The sequence below is a fragment of the Choloepus didactylus genome, chromosome 8 (assembly GCF_015220235.1).
Source record: "Choloepus didactylus isolate mChoDid1 chromosome 8, mChoDid1.pri, whole genome shotgun sequence".
Classification (NCBI taxonomy): Eukaryota; Metazoa; Chordata; class Mammalia; order Pilosa; family Megalonychidae; genus Choloepus; species Choloepus didactylus.
The window spans coordinates 2583001-2596226 of NC_051314.1; positions in this window are offsets into that span (position 1 = coordinate 2583001).

Below are 13226 nucleotides of genomic sequence, written 5' to 3' on the forward strand. Positions count from 1 at the left end.
TGACGAGCCACTCGCTGCTGAGACAAACCAACTGGCCTCTGTGTCTCGAGGACGTGGTGAAGTAACGTTGATCTGTTGTTGGTGTAAGGACCAGCTGGGGCTCCTCTCAGCGGCTGGTGCTTCAGGGACCCGGGGCCGTCCCCTGAGGTTCTGTCATCTGCTGGGGATGTGGAACCCTCTGCTGGAGCCCCTAAATCTGGCTCTCAGGTAGGGAACGAGGTGCTCCTCTCCTCCACCTCCTTTCAGTGAAGAGCAGTCTGGAGAATGTGTCTCCATGTGCCTGGGAAGGAACGCAAATGGGGTTTGGCTGCACAGGGCAGACTCTGCACATCTACGTCCACACAGATGTGGGCACAGCACCGTGGGGACAGTGCAGCCAGCACAACCCACTGAGCAAAGCCGGACCCCAGGAGGCCACCTTCAGGCCAAAGCCAGGGGTCAGCAGAGGCGGGCATGACAAACCCACCAGGGAGGGCCAGCTCTCACAGTGTTTGCCTCCTGTGGATGGGGAGTCCGTGAGGCAGCTGGAAAACTCCGTCAGAGCAACAATCGCCTCCATCAAGGATTGTCCGAGGCTGGCACTGTGAGGAGAAGCAGGATATTCACAGCCTCGGAGTCTCCCTACAGGTCACTTGTCGATTGCAAGGAAGGAAACGATGAAGCCACAGTCCAGCAACCCTGGCAGACGCCCCAGAGGGCTGCGGCAGGATCAGCAGCAGGACTGACGCGCTGTGCTGACCCAGTGCACATCTGTGTGTTTCCTGCAAGCACGTCACTGGAATCGACTCGGGAACCCCACACAAATCCACGTTAAAGGGTATCTTTCCACAGAGCTGGGCTGCGATCTTCAAAAACGCCAACACCCTGGGAGAGAAAAGGAGGAACTTCTCCAGACTAAGGGGGGCTAAGTAAGATGACAAATACATGTGGTGGCAGTCCGTGATTAATTCCTCAATTAGCCAAATCATACTAATACCTCTACTAACCATTATATTAACAATAACAAAAATCCCAAATTTCTGGACGAGGCGGTGAAATCTGAATTTAGACTGTATATGGTGGAATAGGATGGAATCAATGATAAAGTCATGCATTTGATAAGAACATTGAGGTTGCATGAGAACATATTATTTGGGAAAGATACATGTTGAAGCATCTGAGGAAAAAGGCTTGGTTCTAAAATCTGCATTCTGATGGCACTGCAAAAATAATAACAAGATAGAGGTGATAGGATAAATAGGTAGAGAAAGAGATGACAGATAATTAAATCCAGTGCAATTTCATCTCGAGATCCTTGACTAATTACACTGCAGACCCTATTTCCAAATAAAGTCACATTCTGAAGTTCTGGGAGAGCATGAATTTGGGGGGAACGGGAGACTATTGAAGTCAGTACAGAAAGTAAACAAATTTTAGGTCCATTTCACTTATAAACCTAGATGCCAAAGTCCTGAATAAAATGTTAAACAAACTTACATGCTTTGGATAAATTATTCAATACGATTAATTATGGTTTTCCTTTAATGAAATGTGTTTCAAGATTAGAAAATCTATTCATGAAATTCCCCAAACCAATGGACTGAAAATTACACGGTGTCTTAGTTTCCCAGCTGCTATGACAAATACCGCATAATGGGTTGACTTAAACAAGGGGAATTTATCTTCTCATGGATTTGGAGGTTGGAGGGCTCGTGTCCTGCTGTGGTCAGTAGTATTCTGGCTAGCTGTCAATCAGTCTTTTCTTTGGGTTCCTTGGCTCTCCCATCACATGGTGATATATTTCTTTCTCTTCTGTGTTTTGTTGACTAGTTTGAGAACTCGGCAAGATCATCAGATGCAAGATCAACTCAGCATCATTCAACGAGAGGCCACTATGCTAGCAACACCCAACAAGAATCTTAATGTAAAACTAAAAAATAATTTGCCAAAACAAGAAAAACGGTAAATTTTAGACAAACTGTTCTAACAAAGAATGCATAAGAACATATGAAGAAATTTTTCCTGAATTTTATCAAAGGGTGTAACATATATTCAAGGCAGTCCTACCCAACGTTCAGTTGGATTATTTGGGGAACTCAACTGAATCATTCAAACACTCCATCCCGACATGTACCTACATCCACACAAGCAGCCGAGTCGAGTCTGATGAGAGAACTGCAGTGTGGCAACGCGCCTAAGATGTTTATGTCATCCAGCAGAGTCAGACAAGAGATACAAGTCATGAAAGCCGTGTGGCTCTGGCAAAGGAACCGGCTGCAGAGATTTGGAAAACAGCAGGGGGCTCGGAGGCAGCTCTGGGCCTGGATGACCTGATACAGGTAAGAGTGTGAAGGAAATGGCCGATGGACATGAGACAAGCGCTTGCCTGCAGTACACGTCACCAGAATGGCCAAAATGAAGCAGGCAAAGAATGGCAAGTTTGGTGACACTGAGGGGAAACAACATTTGCATAGTGCTGCTGAGATTAGAAATAGGGAACCAGATCTTGAAAATGGCAATGCTACTGAAGCAAAGCGTGTGCTCACACGGTGACTCAGCGGTTCCACCCCTAGGGATGCACGCAGCAGAAATGCACGCCTACGTTCATCAGAAGACACACAAAAGAGTATTCAGCATTACTATTCACAATCAACAAAAAACTAGAAAGCACTCAATGCCTGTCATCAGCGGATTGGTAAATAAATTGTGGTCTAATCTCCCACTGGAACACTAAATAGCAATGAGAATGAATAAACCCCAAATGGGTGAATTGCTCCAACATCAGGCTGAACCAAACAAGCCAGACACAAGGAAATATGACTCCGTATATATACTCCAAAAATAGCCAAAAGCAACCTATTGAGTTAGAAGTCAGGATAGAGTTACCCTTGAGTAGGAGTGAATGGAAGAAGAGGGGGGTTCTTTGGGGTGTTAGTAATGATATTTTTTGACAAGGTACAAGTTAATAGGTTTGTTCAACTATGAGGACCCATCACACCTGCATTCGTGATTTGTGTATTTATGAATAAAAAGTTTATGAAAGATAAAGAAGATGGTGTACTCATGGATTGTGGGTATGTGGTGGTGGGAAAACCAGTTCTCTATCTAGAGCAAAAGGAAACTGGACCCCAATTCTTCAGCACACACAGAGGCTAAACCAGTCAGATTGGAATATAAACAGGCAAAGTGAAACTATAAAATAAACAGGAGGAAACAAGTGCCCTACAAGGAGAGGAAATGCTGCTTTACTTAAAGCTCCCCCAAGACATAAGCCAGAAGAAGGTGACAGAATGATGATTTTAATACTAAAATTTAATTTTAAATTTAATTTTAATACTAAAATTTAACATTCCTGGGGTTCCTGGTTCTGGGGAGTGTGAAGCCAGCACGGTACACACGTCCGTCCAACTGATTGGGACCGTATGTCCTGGACAGAAGGCATGGAGCGGCTACTGGGAAAGCACTGGTCCAGGATTCGACGTGGTCGGTTTTCCATCATTTTTTCCTCTGGCACCCTCTGGCCTGGACTCTGAGGCTGCCCAACACACAGAGATGAGCACGGGCAGGCAGTGGGAGCTCCGAGAGAGGCCCTCTCTCTCCAGCTCAAGGAGTGGGAAAGAGGGCTCAATGGGTCAGACAAGGGGCGCCCCCCACCCCTTCTCCCTTTTTACCACCCCCACCCAGCCCAGGCCATGCCTTGGTGACCAGCATGGGCAGCCATGGCCGACAGTCAAGCCAGCGCTGAACCTCGACAGAGGAGAACCTCTCTCTGGCTGCACAAATTCAATCCCAAGGGTGTGGGGACACCCCCATTTCTTTTCCCCCTCAGTGTCAGGAATTAAGGTGAAACAGCCATTCTCGGAGGAAAGTAATGTAAGAGAATGTATTTCCAACAGACCTGCTCTGCAAGAGATGCTAAAGGAAGTTCTTCATATGGAAGAGAACTGATACCAGAGAGAAACAGGAGGCATCAGGGATGAAGAGACGGCAGCAGCAGTGCAGAAAACCTGGAAAAAATTATAGCCTCTTATACTCTGAAATTATTCAAAATATGTATGACAGGTGAAAGAAAAATTATACCCTTGTCCGACTGGGTTTTCAGTGGGTATAAAATGTGCTACTTCTAATGGCTATAACCAGAAGAGCAGAAAGTGAAAGACCCTGGGGGTGGGGGGAGTGGTGGTAAGTTTGACCTTCCACAGGAAGTGGCAATATGTTCGTGCTAAATAGAGTGGGATGTTGGGTATGCATATTGTAATCCGTAGAGCAAACTAAACCAAGAGCCATATTTAAAAACTAATAGAGAAATTAAAATAGAGCTCAAAGTAGTCAAATTAATTAAATATAAATGGTCTAAATACATCAATTAAAAGACAGATATGGCCAGAACAAACCCCTTCCCAGTTTCTCGCTGAATATCGTTATGAGCTGGGTTTAGGGAAAGAGTACTTAGCACAATCCAGAAAAGGAAAAAATTGATGAATCAGAATTCATCAAAATTAAATCTTTTACACTGAAAATATACTACTAAGAGAATGCAAATACAGAATGTGAGAAAATTTTGGCAAATCATGTATCTGATGAAGAACAGCAGGCAAAATGCACCAAGATCTCTCAAAATTCAACAGTAAGTAAGCAAACAACTCAACGTTTTAAATGGGCAAAGAAATTGAACAGACACTCACCAAAGGGAATAGCAAATAAACACAAGAAAAGGTGCTCAACATCACCTGCCATTAGGGAAACGCAAGTAAAGCGACAATGAGATATCAGGGTACCCCTATTAGAACAGAAAAGAAAAACAGAAACAGACAACAGCACATGTTAGTGAGGCTGCGGCGCAATGTGACTTGCCTGTATTCTTCTGGGAGGAATGCAAAATTGTACAGCCTCTCTGGGAAACGGTTGACTTTTCCTAGTAAAGTTGAACCTACGCTTGCCATGTGACACAGGAATCTCACTCCTACATATTTACCCCAGGCAACTCAAAAAATGTAGGTTCACACAGAAATCTGCACCTGAACGTTTATAGCAGCTCCACCTGTTCAGAATCCTTAGCAACGAGAAGCAGCTTTGATGTCCTGTAGTGGCGACTGTGCCACAGCGTGTGATCACGTAAGAAACGCAGCGCAGCCTTTGATGGCGCGACTTAGCCGCCGAGAGGAATGACCAGCCGATGGGGGCAACTCGGCCGGGCCTCTGGGGCATTATGCCAGGCACAGAGAGAAGCCCCAGAGAGACGACGTGCTCAGAAATCAAAATCAGGGCCACGGAGAACAGCTTGGTGGGGTCAGGGGGAGAGCATGGCAGAGTTTCGCTACCAGGGGCAGCCAAAGGGGGAGCACGTGGCAGAGCTATTCCGTGTCGGGATCCGTGGCAGCCCCACGGCCTGGACACGAATGGAAACACGCCACACGGAACCACAGAAGAAGGGGGAGAGAGAGAAGTTCCATGGAAAATGCCCTAGCCCAAAAAACAGACAGGCTATGTACTTGGGAAATAAAGTTTCTCAATCTGAAGCAGTCAGGGGTTGACATGTATTAAATTTCAATGAACTTAAAATGACTAAAATAATCGAGCATTTTCTCTGACTAAAATGGGAATTAAATTACAAATCAACTTTACATTTTAAAAACACTGCTCTAAATAACCCATGGGCCAAAGAAGAAATCATACAGAAAATGAGAAAATACTTTAAACAGAATGAAAATTAAACTGAAATGTCAAAATTTGTGGTATTAGTTAAGCAGTGTGTAAAGACAAATCTATGGCTTTAAAGTTTATGTTAAAAATAAAAATGTGCTTTGAAATCAATGGCTTCAGATCTTACAACACGAAGAGAGAAAAAAGGGGGAGCAAATGAAACGTAAATAAGTAGAAGGAAAAACATAATAAAGATAAGAACAGAAATCACTGGAATTGAAAATATTCAGGCAATAGAGAAGATTGATGGAAACACACCTCTAGCCAGATGGATCAGGAAAAGTGAGTGTGGCTTAAATTATAAAACCATGCAGAGGGATGGGCCGCGCCCAGATGCACTAGCAAATACAAGGAGGGAAGGAAGTAGTGCACATGCCTGGCAATGGTAGACAACTCAGATGGTAAAAGGAGAAATTCCTTGAAAGATGCAAATAATCAAAACTGACCAAAAAAAAAGAAAACAGAAAACCTGTATAGAAATTGAATGCATAATTTAACTCTTCCCTCGATGAATTCTCCAGGTCTAGATGGAGTCACTGATGAATTCCGGCAAACGTTTAAGGAAGAAATCATCACAATCCTGAACAAGTTCTTTAAGAAAACAGGAGGGAAACCCCTCTCCATACGTCAGGTGCCCAGCAAAACCATTGCTGTTAGAGTGAAAACCCACCCTGGGACTTGAAAAGGATCGTGGACATAGATGCCAACATATGTAACAAGTCATTAGCAAACTGGTCTAGCCACACACGCACATACACACACACAGATGGGGGATTATGCCAGGAATGTCAGCTTTATTTAACATTAGGAAATCAGTCAAGGTAGCTCCCCATAGTAACATAAAATAGGAGAAAATACATGATTATTTCCACAGCTGCAGAAAGGCATTTGACAAAACCCAGTACTCATTGATGGGAAAAAGATCAACATACAGATTGAAAAGAAATAAAAGAAATTGTTTTTATTTGAAGGTGAAATGAGCATGCATGCAGAAAATCCTAAGGAACCAACAAAAGACCTACACAAATAAGTGAGTTCAGAAAGATCACAGAGTTCAAGGTCAATTTTTCAAAATCCATATTTCTAAATATTAGCAATGAACAATTGGAATTTTTGATTAGAAATATTACTTACAGTGGCCTGAAAAATCCATGAAATACTTAGAGAAGCTTAACAAAATATGTGTAAGAGCTGCACACTTAAAACCACAACATATTGCTGAGAGAAATTGAAGGAAAGACTTTGATAAATGGAGATACAGATTTTGTTCATGAATTAGAAGAAGCAATATTGTTTGGATGATAATTCTCTCCAATTTTACTCATACAATTAATGCAATCTCAGTAAAAATCCATGCAGGTTCTTTTGTAGATATATATAAATTGATCCTAACATTTATTTGTAATGTAAAGGCCCTTGAAGAGCCAAAACAATTTTGAAAAAGAACAACAAAGTTGAAGAAGAAAACAATTTTAAAAAAGAACAAAATTGGGGTGCATAATTTAGCCAATACTCATCAAACCGTACTTAAAATTGATGAATTTTATGTATTGAAATCTACCTCCATAGAGACAATTTCAAAATGAGAGAGAGCAAAACAAATAACCCCTTGCGGTTACCACGGTGCACAGCCTGCTTGAGCCGCTACCCTTGTGCTGGGCTCAGAGGACCCCGGGGTTCCCCTCTGGTTTTCATGCAGAGTCTTGCAGCCTTCTCTGCCACAGGATCCTATGTCCTGGACGAGGGAGTAGAGAAAGCCAGGGGACTCACAGCTCACAGGACAATGGTGTCTGCAGTGGCTGCGATGACAATCCTGTGTGCACTGAGGCCTTCTGATGGCCTCGCCGAGCGCCAGGGATGGAAGGGCAGGTGGCGGAGCCTGGCCCTGGGGCCCGCCTCGCTGCTGATCCCATTTCTTTCTGACTCCTGTTTACTTCTGAGCGCCTGGCACCCGAGGGCACTTTGCCTTTAGATGCGGTGGCCTGAGCCCCCTCAGGGCTGGGGACCTGCCAGGACCCTCAGGCAGGAAGCATCACTTTGAGGACGCTTGGGGTTAGAAGTCGCGCACAATAGGGGTGGATTTGGGGGCACTTTCTCTGGGCCGGTGGGACAGTAGGTTGTGGGGAGAGAGGAGGCGGACGCTTTTGTTCCGCTGCTCGGCACATGGGTGGGTTCATCCGTGCGTTCATTCAACATGTGCTCGCTGAGCGCTCATCACCGTTGGCAAGTGCGACACTGGGGGTCAGGAGCAAAGAAAAGAGAAACTACTCGGGGTGGGGGGGGCAGTGGGGTGCAGCAGGGGAGGAGGAGGGAGAGGAGGAGGGGAGGACGAGGAGGAGGAAAACACCACTCTCCTCACTCTCGTGGAGCAAGACAAGCAATGACGACATTAAACAACTGAATCGTGCGTTGTGCCAGGTACTTCGAGGCCTGGGGCCTTATGTCCCCTGCTTTGGGGCCCCTGGGGCGTCCAGATCAGGAGAGGGGCCAGAAGCCCTGAGGAGCACGTGGGGTGTGGGTACTTGCTCAGAGCGAGTCTGTGTCCCCTGGCCCCGGAGACCCCCCAGGGAGAAGCCACAGGCTGGTGCCCACCCTCATGTGCACGTCCCCTCACTGCCCGCTGAGGTCCCCTGTGGGGAGTGGACACTGGCCTGGGTCTGCACTCTCATTGTTGGCCCCGCTCTCTCCTCTTTGGGGGTTTTCAAGTTAGCCCCCCTCATACAGCCTCAGCGAGGAGTCTGTGATTTCCCACCTCCTGGCAACTGTGTCCCCCAATTGGGAAGGAGGCCAGAGTGGGGCAGCTGCAGCTGGGGGGGTGGTTCCCTGGGGGCCCTTGAACAGGGGATCCTGAGAGCTTGAACAAGGCAGGCACAAGGAAGCTCAGGGCGCACGCCCCCCTGGAGAAGAAAGACTGTGGGAGGGGGCAGGTGGGGGGCTGAGCAGGGGTGGAGAGTAGGGGAGGGATGGGCAGGTGGGGGGTGGGCAAGGGAGGGGTGCGCAGGCAGCAGCAGTGAGCAGGCGAGGGTGGAGGGCTGTCAGTGAGCCCTGTCGCAGACCCCCACTCTCTGCTCGTCACCTGTGGAGCCATCTGCACATCTGCTCAGTCCGTTAAAGCTCCTATGAAAACCACGTGGTGAGAGGGTGTGTCCTGCATGTCAGCACATCCTTGCAGCTCTGGGGAGGTGACGTGAGCTGCTGGCACTGCCCCAGCAGACTGCCCCTGAGGGGCTCGTGAATGACTGGCACACCCAGTGGGGGGTGCCGGGCTCTCGGTGCCTGCCCTTGGGGACCAGGTGGGTGAGTATGGAGAGTTCCGCTCTGATGTGTTTTGCTGGGGTCCCCACAGCCTCTCTGGGCTGAGCTGGGCTGCTCAGCAAGGACCACTCCCCCATCCAACAGCCCCCACTCAACACGAGGGCTGTGTAAACCAGCGCAAGGGGTCTGGGTCTCCCCCCAAGCATGATGTGGCCCACGGGAGGCAGGGAAGAGCTGCATTCTGATTTCTATTTTAAAATAACCACTCTGGCTGGTTCTGGGAGAGGACATTGGGGGTGATCACAAATGGAAAGAGGGAGGGCTATGGGTTAGGCTCAGTGCTGGTGATCAGGCGGGGACTTGTACTGGTTATGTATTGCTGTGTAACAAATGGTCAAGGTGCAGCTGTGTATTGGTTAGCTACAGCTGCATAACAAGTGGCCACAGAGTCATGACGTAGAACAACACACACGCTGACCTGGCCTTTCCCGTGGGCCAGGGGCCCAGGCCCAGCTTAGTTGGGGTCTCTGCTGAGCGTCTTACAGTTGCATTCCACGTGTGGCCGGGGATGGATTCTCACCTGGAAGCTCAACTGGGGGCACTCCCCCTTGGCGGCTTGGTGGAGCTCCTCTCCTGGCAGCATGGGGCTCAGGCTTCCGTTTCTTGCTGGCAGCTGCTTGCAGTCCCCTGTCACCTGGGCTTCTCCCACATGCTCATGTTCCCCATGGCTGCTCCATCAAGGCGGGCAAGGGGGTCTCTGCAGCCCATTTGTGTGCGTGTGCATCTTCTGTAGCTTAATTACAAGGATGAGATGCCCTCAGTCCTGCCATGTTCTGTTGGTTGGAAGCATGTCACCGGCCCCACAGTCAGTCCAGGAGAGGAAATCCCACCAGGAGGTGGGTCGCTGGGGCTCCCCTAAAGTCTATTTGTCACAGGAGCTGTGGATGAGCTCAGAAATGTGCTCCATGTTCAGCTGCCAGTGCTGCCGGCACGTGGGGGCAGGAAGAGAGGGCTCGGGGGGCCTTCCAGGTCCTGGCGTGGACCTCGATGGACACCAGTGTCCCCTGCGGAAGGCGGTGGGGGGTCGGGTTGGGGCGGGGGAGGCAGTGGGTCGGGGCTTCTGCTTCAGGTGAATTGAGTGGGAGACGCCCGCTTCTCCGCAGACGGCTCCAGAGCTCCAGCGGCCGAGTTGGGGACCGCACTGGTGTGTGAAGCCGTGGGGAAGGCAGGGCCACCTTGGGAGAGAGCAGAGGTGGGAAAAGAAGGTGACAGAAGCCCTCTCCCAGGGACCCGCTGCACCGAGGGCAGCGAGCAGGAGCAGACTGTGGGCGGGAGCACGGGGGCAACACGGAAGCCAGAGAAGGGCGACAGCTCCAAGAGAAGACGGGCCATCGGGGCCTCTCTGCCCAGGGGCATTCACATAAGGAAAGAGAATTCACCAGTGGGGGTGGCAAGCCAAGGAGACCTGGCCCAGGGCAGCCTCCTCAGCTGCTGGGGATGGAAACCCTGCTGGGGGGTGAGGGAAAGTGGGCGGGAGGCCACTGCAGAGGATTTCTGAATGTTTGCCAAAAAAATAAAGGGGTAAGTGGAGGCAGGAGCCAGCTCCCTGGGCCCAGTGTGCCAGGCCCCATGCTCTGAGCTCCACACTCACACCTGGATCACAGGTGGCTCTAAGGGACTCCTATTCTGCTCAGAGATGGGACAAGCTCACGCCCAGTGGGTCTCACATCCTGACAGACAGAAGATCCAGGCAGGAGCTGCAGGACGGTCAGCCCTGGGGGCAGAATGCGGGGCAGGGGAGGAGGGGAGTTTGGAGGGAGGGAGCCGGACCCACCCTTCTGCCACTTGCTTAAAATTAACCCCTTTCCCAGGGCCCCTGAGACCCTGTCATGTGCCCCAGCAAGATGCCAGGCAGGGCTGGGTGTGTGTGCTCCCTCCTGTTCTTGGAGAAAGGTATGTGCAGAGAATCATATGTTATATAAATATGGGATGGCCTCATTACACAGGGGGCAGAGCATTATGATAGAAATTTTGCCTGAAATTATGGATCAGGTGGTAATACGTGACCCGTCTCAGGTAATAGTGACAGTTAAGCAATCTGTTTTTCCATCTCAAACACGCATTCGATTTTGCATGCATACCTGTGTGGGAAAATGACTTCCAACAAAAGAGCTTTTTCATTATGTCAGCTGATTGGATCCTGGACATGCATTTTGGATGATAATTCAAGATGCACTGGCCACCAGACGGAGGAGGCGGTGAGTGGGCTCTGGCGCAGGCTGCCCGCTGAGGGGCCGGCTTCCAGGACTGCTCTGTGGCCTCAGCTGAACCACTCCAGGCCCTTTGCACAGTCTTGGCCCTGGCATGTCTCCCACCTTCCGGGTGTCAGGGCCGAGGAGGTGATTGATGCTCAGCAGCAGACAGGAGGTCGGGAAGCCCCTCCTCAGGTGGCAGAGCCCTCTTGGCACAGGCTGTTTCAGTGACCAGAGAAAGCATTTTGTCTCCATGCAGCTCCCAGCCTCCCGAGGAGAGAGGCACATAGGACAACGGCATCGTGGAGTCCAGGAGATACAGCATCTGGGGAGATGAGGGAGAGGATGGGAGGGAAGCATGGCAGGGGGCACGTTCCCATGCCCGAGGGGCTCAGCCGGCAGGAGGAGAAGGACCTTCCCCACGGCACCCAGTGGGGGCTTGAAGATGCCCAAGGGAGGGGACCTGTGGGTCCACCTGGGAGGATTACGGAGGTGGGGACCGAGTGGAACCGTGAGATGGAGGGAAGGAAGAGAAGGTTTTCCTGGCAGGAGGGACAGCAGAAGCAAAGCCCAGAAGCGAGATGGCCCAGGGCCTTTTCAAGAAATAAAGGGGAAGAGATATTAAGAGGTGAGAATGAAAATGAGGCTATCATTATAAAGAGACCATTATTCAGATTTAGATTTTGGTTATGAGTACAAGGAAGGAAGAAAGGAAGGAAAGGAGGGAAGGAGGGAGAAGGGAAGGAAGGAAGGAAAGGAAGGAAGGAAGGAAGGAAGGAAGGAAGGAAGGAAGGAAGGAGGGGAGAGGAGGAAGGGAGGAAGGAAGAGGTCAATATAACAAGGAAGACAGTGTCTCTCTCTCTTGTGTAAAAATGGTGGCGAGTCTGGGTCTTGGTAGACGTGGAATCACCAAGGGCCCCGGCTTGTCTATCTTGCTGCACTTTGACCCTTACTGTGTTTGTCTCAGGGTCCAGTACTGAGCTGCAGCCCCCAAATCTGCTTTCTTGGAAGAAGAGAGACAAAGGAGTAGCACACACCGTCCATCAGGAGACTCCAGGAACGCTCTGGGAGGCACCTCCTTGGCCAGAACATGGTCATCTGGCCATGCGTGGCTGCAAAGCAGGCCAGGGCTCATGGTCTTCTGGATGTGTGCTTCACCATCGTAAATAAAATCACGGCTCTCTAAAACAGAAGGAAAGAATGGAAGGTGGGGAAGTCAAGCAGCAGCCTCTCCAAGACACCAGATTACAGCAGCCATCAAATGCCCACCTAAGAAAACATGTCTGTTTTAGGTTTATTAGGAGTAATTTACCGGAGATTTTTGAGCAAGGAGATAATGAGATCTGACCTTAGAGGCAAAGAGCCCAGTGATCGGTTGAATTTTGTACCCCAGAAAAAAAGACACGTTCTGAATCTTAATCCATTCCTGTGGGTGTGGACCCAGTGAATATGGTATTTTTAGTTAAGGGGGGCTGTCTGAATTGGACTGGATCATAATCCTATTCCCACCAGGAGAAAGCCCCCAGGGAAGAGGAGAAGCTGCAAGTCAACAAAACCTAGGGGAGAAAGGAGAAGCCACCTGACGACCACGTGCATTGCCATGTGACAGAAAAGCCAAGGACTAAGGGTCTCGGGCAGCCAGCTCCAGAAGGCCACGGGCTTAGGGGAGAAAGCATCACCTGCTGACACCTCCATTTTGGACTTCTCCTTCAATAAATTCCCATTGATTGAGCCAGGCCATTGCATGGTATTTGTTTCAGCAACTGGGAAACTAAGACAAGCCCTAGTGGCAAATGTGAAGATGAACATGTGGGCTTAAAACACAACTTTTTCAGTAAGGATTGAGTTAAATTGAATGCCAAATGTGATACAAATAGGTTTTTTTAATGCAATTTTATTGAGATATATTCACATACCATACAGTCACCCAAAGCGTACAATTGTTCACGTATCATCACATAGCTGTGCATTCATCACCACAATCAATTTGTGAACATTTTCATTACTCCGAAAAATGGACATAAAAATAAAAGTAAA